This window comes from Arachis hypogaea, chromosome 4 (genome assembly GCF_003086295.3).
Source record: "Arachis hypogaea cultivar Tifrunner chromosome 4, arahy.Tifrunner.gnm2.J5K5, whole genome shotgun sequence".
NCBI lineage: Eukaryota > Viridiplantae > Streptophyta > Magnoliopsida > Fabales > Fabaceae > Arachis > Arachis hypogaea.
This window is the reverse complement of record NC_092039.1, coordinates 34,131,261-34,141,055: the sequence shown is the minus strand read 5'-3', so window position 1 is coordinate 34,141,055 and position 9,795 is coordinate 34,131,261. Positions and strand designations below refer to the sequence as shown.

At 38.1% G+C, this 9,795-nt stretch overlaps 1 non-coding gene across 1 annotated transcript; it reads right to left on the bottom strand.

The window, feature by feature from the left end:
• Positions 1-3,683: 3,683 nt before the first annotated feature.
• LOC112798911 (small nucleolar RNA R71) lies at positions 3,684-3,791 on the bottom strand. The gene has a single exon (XR_003200507.1). It is a non-coding gene; the product is annotated as a small nucleolar RNA R71 (small nucleolar RNA).
• Positions 3,792-9,795: the final 6,004 nt, after the last annotated feature.

Genomic DNA, 9,795 nt, shown 5'->3' with positions numbered 1-9,795 from the left:
GAGCAAGCAAGAGAGACCATTCACGGTCCTCAAGAAGTACATGAGGAAGCTCATCATCAACAAATCCCTGAGATGCCTCAAGGGATGCACTTTCCTCCCAACAACTATTGGGAGCAACTCAACACCTCCTTAGAAGATTTAAGCCACAATGCGGAACAATTAAGGGTGGAACATCATGAGCACTCCATCATTCTCCAAGAAATAAGAGAAGACCAAAGAGCAATGAGGGAGGAGCAACAAAGGCAAGGAAGGGACATAGAAGAGCTTAAGGACATTGTTGGTCCTTCAAGAAGAAGACGCCACTAAAGGTGGATTCATTCCTTGTTCTTTATTTCTTTCTGTTTTCAGTTTTTAATGTTGTGTTTATCTATGTTTTGTGTCTCTACTTCATGATCATTAGTATGTAACCATGCCTTAAAGCTATGAATAAAATCCATTAACCCTTCACCTCTCTTAAATGAAAAATGTTTTAATTCAAAAGAACAAGAAGTACATGAATTTCGAATTCATCCTTGAATTTAATTTAATTATATTGATGTGGTGACAATACTTTTTGTTTTCTGAATGAATGATTGAACAGTGCATATGTCTTTTGATATTGTTGTTTATGAGTGTTAAAATTGTTGGCTCTTGAAAGAATGATGAACAAAGAGAAATGTTATTGATGATCTGAAAAAAATCATGAAATTGATTCTTGAAGCAAGAAAAAGCAGTGAAAAAGCAAAAGCTTACAAAAAAAATGGCGAAAAAAAATAGAAAGAAAAAGAAAAAGCAAGCAGAAAAAGCCAATAGCCCTTAAAACCAAAAGGCAAGGGTAAAAAGGATCCAAGGCTTTGAGCATCAATAGATAGGAAGGCCCAAGGAAATTAAATCCAGGCCTAAGCGGCTAAATCAAGTTGTCCCTAACCATGTGCTTGTGTCATGAAGGTCCAAGTGAAAAGCTTGAGACTGAGTGGTTAAAGTCGTGATCCTAAGCAAAAAGAGTGTGCTTAAGAGCTCTGGACACCACTAACTGGGGACTCTAGCAAAGCTGAGTCACAATCTGAAAAGGTTCACCCAGTTATGTGTCTGTGGCATTTATGTATCCGGTGGTAATACTAGAAAACAAAATGCTTAGGGCCACGACCAAGACTCATAAGTAGCTGTGTTCAAGAATCAACATGCTTAACTAGGAAAGTCAATAACACTATCCAAAATTCTAAGTTCCCAGAGACGCCAATCACTCTGAACTTCAAAGGAAAAAGTGAGATGCCAAAACTGTTCAGAAGCAAAAAGCTACAAGTCCCGCTCATCTAATTGTAATTAATATTCATTGATATTCTGGAATTTATAGTATATTCTCTTCTTTTTATCCTATTTGATTTTCAGTTGCTTGGGGACAAGCAACAATTTAAGTTTGGTGTTGTGATGAGCGGATAATTTATACGCTTTTTGGCATTGTTTTTAGATAGTTTTTAGTAAGTTTGAGCTACTTTTAGGGATGTTTTCATTAGTTTTTATGTTAAATTCACATTTCTGGACTTTACTATGAGTTTGTGTGTTTTTCTGTGATTTCAGGTAAATTCTGGCTGAAATTGAGGGACTTGAGCAAAACTGTGAAAAAAGGCTGACAAAAAGACTGCTGATGCTGTTGGAATTTGACCTCCCTGCACTCGAAATGGATTTTCTGGAGCTACAGAACTCCAATTAGCGCGCTCTCAACGGCGTTGGAAAGTAGACATCCAGAGCTTTCCAGCAATATATAATAGTCCATAATTTGTTCGGAAATTGACGACGTAACTTGGCGTTGAACGCCAAGTACATGCTGCTGTCTGGAGTTAAACGCCAGAAAAACGTCATGATCCGGAGTTGAACGCTCAAAACACGTCATAACTTGGAGTTCAACTCCAAGAAAAGCCTCAGCTCGTGGATAGATCAAGCTCAGCCCAAGCATACACCAAGTGGGCCCCGGAAGTGGATTTATGCATCAATTACTTACTCATGTAAACCCTAGTAGCTAGTCTAGTATAAATAGGATAAGTTACTATTGTATTAGACAATCTTTTGACAGTTTAATCTCTTGACTGTTTAGCCTTTGATTATTCGGTCTCTTGATCACTCAAGGGGGCTGGCCATTCGGCCATGCCTGAACCTTTTACTTATGTATTTTCAACAGTGGAGTTTCTGCACACCATAGATTAAGGGTGTGGAGCTCTGCTGTACCTCAAGTTTCAATACAATCACTATTACTTTTTATTCAATTCTCTTTTATTCTTATTCCAAGATATACGTTATACTTAACTTGATGAATGTGATGATCCGTGACACTCATCATCATTCTCACCTATGAACGCACGTGACTGACAACCACTTCCGTTCTACCTTAGGCCGGGCGCATATCTCTTAGATTCCCCAACAGAATCTTCGTGGTATAAGCTAGATAGATGGCGGCATTCATGAGGATCCGGAAAGTCTAACCTTGTCTGTGGTATTCCGAGTAGGATCCTGGGAATCCGGAAAGTCTAACCTTGTCTGTGGTATTCCGAGTAGGATTCCGATATTGAATGACTGTGACGAGCTTCAAACTCCTGAAGGCTGGGCGTTAGTGACAAACGCAAAAGAATCAATGGATTCTATTCCAACCTGATTGAGAACTGATAGATGATTAGCCGTGCTGTGACAGAGCATAGGAACGTTTTCACTGAGAGGACGGGATGTAGCCATCAACCAAGGGTGATGCCTCCAGACGATTAGCCGTGCAGTGACAGCGCATAGGACCATTTTCCCGAGAGGATTGAAAGTAGCCACCAATGATGGTGATGCCCTACATACAGCTTGCCATGGAAAGGAGTAAGAAGGATTGAAGGAAGAGTGAGTAGTGAAGTAGAGTCTCAAGAGGAGCACATCATCTCCATACACCTATCTGAAATTCTCACTATTGATTTACATAAGTATCTCTATCCGTTTTATTTTCTGTTTATTTTTAATTAATCATATTTGATTTTCTGAATTCCATAATTTTATCCTCCTGACTGGGATTTACAAAGATGACCATAGCTTGCTTCATACCAACAATCTCCGTGGGATCGACCCTTACTCACGTAAGGTATTACTTGGACAACCCAGTACACTTGCTAGTTAGTTGAACGGAGTTGTGAATTCAACTGGTGCCACAATAATGATTTCATACAAGCACAAAAGAATATGGATCACAATTTCGTCCACCAGCGGTGTTTGCAACAAGCTAGACTTTACAATGCTAGTGAAAATCTGAGCATGGATCATAATCGTGATGTGAATGCCAATATGGCAAATCTGAATGAGAATGAGCAACCTAGAAGAGTGCTTGGCTCACACACTGCTCCCAATGCAGATCTCTATGGCAAAAGTATTGTGGTGCCTCCTATAGTTGCAAACAATTTTGAACTGAAGCTTCAGCTAGTCACTCTTGTGCAACGAAATTGCCAGTATCATGGACTTCCTCATGAAGACCCAAATTAGTTTATTTCTAATTTTTTGCAGATTTGTGATACTGTGAAGACTAACGGAGTGAATCCTGAGGTATACAAACTCATGCTCTTCCCATTTGCTGTGAGGGATATAGCAAAGCTGTGGTTCGACTCTCAACCGAAGGAGAGTCTAGATACTTGGATAAGGTGGTCACTAGATTTCTGACTAAATTTTTCCCACCACAAAAGCTGACTAAGCTAAGGGTGGAGGTTTAGACTTTCAGACAGAAGGATGGTGAGACACTTTATGAAGGCTAGGAGAGATTCAAGCTACTGACCAGGCAATGCCCTCCATACATGTTTTCTAAATGAACTCAGCTGGATATCTTTTATGAGGGCTTATGTGAAATGTCTAAGATGTGTTTAAATAATTCTACAGGTGGTTCGCTGCACATGAAGAAGACGCCAGAGGAGACTACTGAGCTTATTGAGTCGGTTGCTAACAACCAAAATTTATACTCATCTAACAGGAATCCTGTGAACTCTGGGACTCCTAAGAAGAAAAGCGTTTTGGAAGTAGAAGCTTTTGATGTTCTTCTTGCTCAGAACAAAATTTTGTCTCAGTAGATGAATTTGATTTCTCAACAATTGAGTGGATTGCAGGTTTCAGTTATCAACACTCAAAATGCACCTCAAGAGGCCCCTTACGACATGACTGGTAGCTCTATGCAAGGTGAGAATTATGATTATGCTCAAACTTCTTTTGAATAGGTTAATTACATGAGGAATGCTCCTAGAAACCCCAATAATGATCCATACTTTAAGACCTATAATCAGGGATAGAGAAATCACCCAAATTTTGGATGGAGAGAGCAACCTCAGAGATCACAGAATTTTAACAATAATTCTCAATGCAGTTATCAGCAGAATAATCATAATAACCGCCAGTTTCAGCCTCATCAACAACAACCACCTCAGCAGGCAAATTCTCAACCCCAGAAAAACACTGATATGGAAGCAATACTGAATCATTTTATGCAGGAAACTAGAGCTTCCCTTAGAAACTTGGAGGTGCAAGTAGGCCAGTTGAGAGAGTAAATACCTGAGAGGCCTCCAAGTAAATTTCCTGGTGATACAGTGGTAAATCCAAGAGAGGAGTGCAAGGCTATCACTTTGATAACTGGACAAGTGTCAAGTACGGAAGTACACGTTAATAAGGAGCCAGTTGAAAAAGAAGCTCCAGCGGAAAAGAAAGAGGAGGTGGAACACACCCCTCCTAAGCGTGCAGACAACCCCATTCCAGTTTCTCTTGACACTCATCCTACGTTGCCTAAAGCTCCTAAGTACAAGCCCAAGATGCCATATCCTCAGAGACTTCAAAAGGAGACCAAAGACAAACAGTTTTCAAAGTTCTTAGAAGTTTTTAGAAAGTTACAAATCAATATTCCTTTTGTTGAGGTTTTAGAGCAAATGCCTCTCTATGTTAAATTCATGAAGGAGTTGTTGTCAAAGAAGAAGCCTTTAAAGGGAGATGATTCAGTGGTCCTGACTAAGGAATGTAGTGCCATCATTCAGAATAACTTGCCAAGGAAGATGTCAGATCCAGGAAGCTTTCAAATTCCATGCACCATTGGAAGCACAACCTTTGAGAAAGCGTTATGTGATCTGGGAGCAAGCATCAATTTAATACCCTTGTCTGTGATGAAGAAGTTGCAAATCCAAGAGGCACAACCCACAAGGATAGCATTACAGATGGCAGATAAATCTATAAAGCCTGCATATGGATTAATGGAGAATATCTTGGTCAAAGTGGGTAAGTTCTTCCTCCCAGTAGATTTTATGATTCTTGACACAGGAGAGGATGAGAATACCTCTATAATTCTAGGAAGACTATTCCTAGCCACTGGAAGGGCTCTGATTGATGTGGAAGAAGGTGAATTAGTGCTTAGAGTGCATAATGAGCAACTGGTCTTTCATGTCTTCAAAGATATGCATTTAGCATGTGAAGAGGAGAGGTGCATGCAGACTGAGCTTATCAATCCAAAGCTTCAAGAACCCCTTGATGATGCACAACAGAATCTGCAGCTCAAACCTCCTTTGGTGATAATCAATAAAATTCCTCCTGACATCAAACCTAAGTTTGGTATCGGGAATGCATCATCCACCAAGGAGGAGGTTCCCAAAAAGAAGAAAGTACCCAGGGGATGGAGAAATAAAAAGATTCTCACTGAAGACTTCTCCCTAGGAATGAAGGTGGTATTCACTACATGTCTAATCCTGCCTCATACAGTAAATAGGATCCTGTCTCTTGAGCATATAGAGTTGATCAATGGGAGCACAGGAAAGACGTTCATAGTAAGGGATGAAGATCTGAGCCCCTATGATCCTCCTCCTTAGAGGAGCTGACCATCAAGCTAGTGACGGTAAAGAAGCGCTTGTTGGGAGGCAACCCAACTACTAGTATCCTTGGTTTTGCAGTTACTTTGGTTTTAATTTTATAGTTATTTTGATTTTAGCATTATAGTTATTTTATTTCTGGTTTTAAATTACTTTATCTCAATTTTTTAGAATTTTTCTTGTTTTACATGTGTGATTAGATCAGGAACATGAGCAATTAAAAGGAATTTTTGACACTCTGAGGTTTTTCTTTGCTTAGGGACAAGCAAACTTTTAAGTTTGGTATTGTGGAGTGTGCTCTCTGTTTACCTTATCGTCAGTGGCACCATGGGGAGATGAATGTTCTTCATGGAGGAGCACACCAGCATAACTGAGGTGGTTGAGTTCTTTCATTCTATTTCCCCTTCCGTTCTTATTTTGTTATCTTCCGTTTTCTGTTGCTTTGATTTCCTGCACGATCTTTAGTTCTTTCAGTTCTTAGATTTACTTTCATTCTATTATTTGCTTTTAGTTTAAAAAAAATTGTCTCATGTACCTCTCACTGAGCTTGAATCTAAAAAGAAAAGAAAAGGAAGTGATGTATTGCATGAGAAATTGAGTTTTTATTGAAGAGTAGTCTTATTGACTTAGATGTGGTGGTATTATCTGTGATTTTGAATGCATGATATGAACAGTGCATATTTGAATTTGAATCAAGGGATATTGATGTATAAAGAACAGGAATTTAGAGAACTATTATGAATTTTCTGAAAGTTAGTGAAAGCTTAATCCTTGAAGTAAAAGAAATAGCAAAAGAAAAATAAAAGCAAGGTCCAAGGCTCTGAGCATCAATGACTGGGAAAGTCAGACATGATTAAAAGCTCAAAGAGTTGTTTTCCTAGTTATATGCTTGTGGTGTAATTGTGTCAAGTAATCCTTAAGACAGAGCACTAAGAGTCGAGATCAAGATTATTTAACAGAGTATGCCAAAGGCTTTGAGCTCTTCCCAGTCAAGTACTTGTGGTGTTTTTGTGCCAAGTGAAACTTGAGACAAAACATTTAAAGTCACAGCTAGGCTCAGGGTGCAAAGTACCAAAGAAAAGAAAATTAAAAGAAATTTGCTGTGTTCAAGGATTAAATTAAAGTGTAAAAGATTGGAGAATTCATAATGGTATCCGGATTCTAATTCTGAATGATCGTGACATTCCTTTGATTCAAAGGAGAGTGGGATGCCAAAATAATTCAGTATTGCAATAGATAAACCCCACTTCAAGAAGAGACATGAGCCTAATTGAATGCTCACTTCTCATGCAAATTCACATCTTAATCATGTATTAGTTTTGGTTGCTTGAGGACAACCAACAATTCAAGTTTTGTGTTGTGATGCGTGAGCATCTTTCCTATCTTTTCCTATTGAATTTGGATTCAAATTGTTGACTTTAATCAAGATTTAATTACCTTTAGCCACTATCAATTATACTTTGGGTTGTTTGCAATTTTTATTTATTTCAGGTAGCATTCGGATGAATTTGACGGAGTTTTGTAGCAGAAAAGGAAGAAAGCGAATGATGCTGTTAACCCCGATCTCCTTAAACTCAAATAGAAATAACTTGAGCTACAGAGGTCTAATTGACATGTTTTTAGCGGCATTGAAAAGCTAACTTCCAGATCTTTCCAACGATATATAATAGTGTACCCTTTTTTATCCATTTCGTTCTGCCTTCATGGCGCAAAACTTGGGATTCTCCAGGTTTGGCACCACACACTCATCCCTCAAGAATACATTGTGGACATGCTCAAGCCAAACTTGAAGATGCTCAAGCTTGGTGCCAGCAAGGATTTTCCAACGAGTGCTTCACGTGTGACTTCAAGCCAAACTTGGGATTACTCAAGTTTGGCGCCACACTCAAAGTTTCTAAAGAGTGCTTGCGGACCACTTCACGCCAAACTTGAAGATGCTTAAGTTTGGTGCCAACTTAGTGAATCCAAGTGGTCCCCATTCATCCAAGACAAGGCTACACGCAGAGCTACATTAATTGTGATTAAATTTTATTTTATTTTAAAATAGGAAAAGATATTAATTAGTTTTAGGAAATAAAATTTACATTAATTGGGATTAGATATAAAAGGGAAAAGAATCAGCCTTTCAGTCTCATCTCTTCTCTTCTACCTTATTCCGCAATTTACAGTTTTTCTTAATCCTAGTTTTCTCTCTGAATCATGAGCAACTAAACCTCTACCGTTAAGGTTAGGAGCTCTTTCTATTGTATATATTGATACCATTATTTTTCTATTTTAATTCATGTACTGATTTCTATTTCAAGAATTGTTTTCGTTTTTTATCTTATGAATTTGGGTGGAATGGAAGTATGACCCTTGTTCTAATTGAGTTCTTGCATAACTTGGAAAAGCTCTTTACCTGAACAGCAGCTTGAAAACAAATTCTCCTAAATTTCTAATTATCTGGACTTAACGGGATACGTGACATATAATCCTCTTATATTTGGGTAATTAGGGTTTTGTGGCATATAACTAGAATTGAACTTCACCCTCTAATTGGAATTAAGTGACCAAGGAATTGGAGGTTGATGAAGGTTAGAGGAGACTAAAAAGGTCTAAGAAATTAGGGTTTAGTCACATATAGTTTTCCATAAATTGAATCTTGCATGATTAAAATAGTTAGTAAGAAAAGTCAATCCGGAAGATAGATATCTCAGAAGCCTTAACTGTTTCTCCATATATACTTCACAACCCGTTTACTGCTTGCTTTATTAATTTTCTGAATTTACTATTTCATGCAATTGAGACCCAAACACTCTTTTCTGCTTGTCTAACTAAGTAAATCATTCAATCATTGTTGCTTAGTCCATTAATCCTCACGGGATCGATCCTCACTCACCTGAGGTATTACTTGGTATGACTCGGTGCACTTGCCAGTTAGTTTGTGGGTTATAAATTCCGCACCAATTATCAATATAAACAAAAGGGAAAATGGGAAGAATTTACCATGGTGGGGTGTCTCCCACCTAGCACTTTTATTTATTGTCCTTAAGTTGGACTTATGGAAAGCTCTAATCAAGGAGGCTTGTGCTTGAATTCATCCTCAGACTTTCACCAATTCTTGGACTTCAAATGATTGCTAGAGTTTCCATTCAAGTGCACCAACCGTTGGTGAAGTTCTCCACGAGCTTGGAGCTCCCAAAATTGATCCTCATCACATGTGTCGGGATTCCAAACTTTGTTTCTACACCCGTATGTAAGTTGATCATCATAATTCCCTCCGGGTGTTAAGCACATAAAATTCTCATATGAACACCAAGACATCCTCCTAGATCCATTCTATGGAGAACTATACCAACCCTTGTATCTAATCCTTGAAGTCTCAACCATAATGAGCCTAGATTTACAATGCCAACCACTGAACATCCTTCTCTATCACTTCATTGACGGGTAAAAAATGTCGGTAAAGAATTTCTCAACTAAAACGCGTTGTAAGTATAGATCTAAACTGACAATTAATCCTCGATCAATGTTTAAATTGTTTATCACAATGCAAACCAATAAAAATTAACCGAAGTATTTAAACTGTAACATCTTAACTACCAAATCTCACGCTTCCGGCTGTGTGACTCTGATAGCTCAGACATTACGACGACACTTATACTATTTAATACTAAAAATATGAGCCTTTTTAAAACTTTAAACTTTAAACCGCTCCCAAAAATACTTTTGCTATACAACGTACATCCATACATACCATACAACTGACAAAAACTCCAAAAGGGTATATCCTATATATATATATATATATATATATATATATATATATATATATATAATATTACAAGCATTAACCAATACAACTCCTATCCCTCTTACAGAATATATCAAGATAAAGGCGAGGGTACAATAAATAATCTAAAGCAATACAGAGCATTTCAACAACAACTAAACAAACTCTTCATGACTTCTGCGCCTATATCCTGAAAGG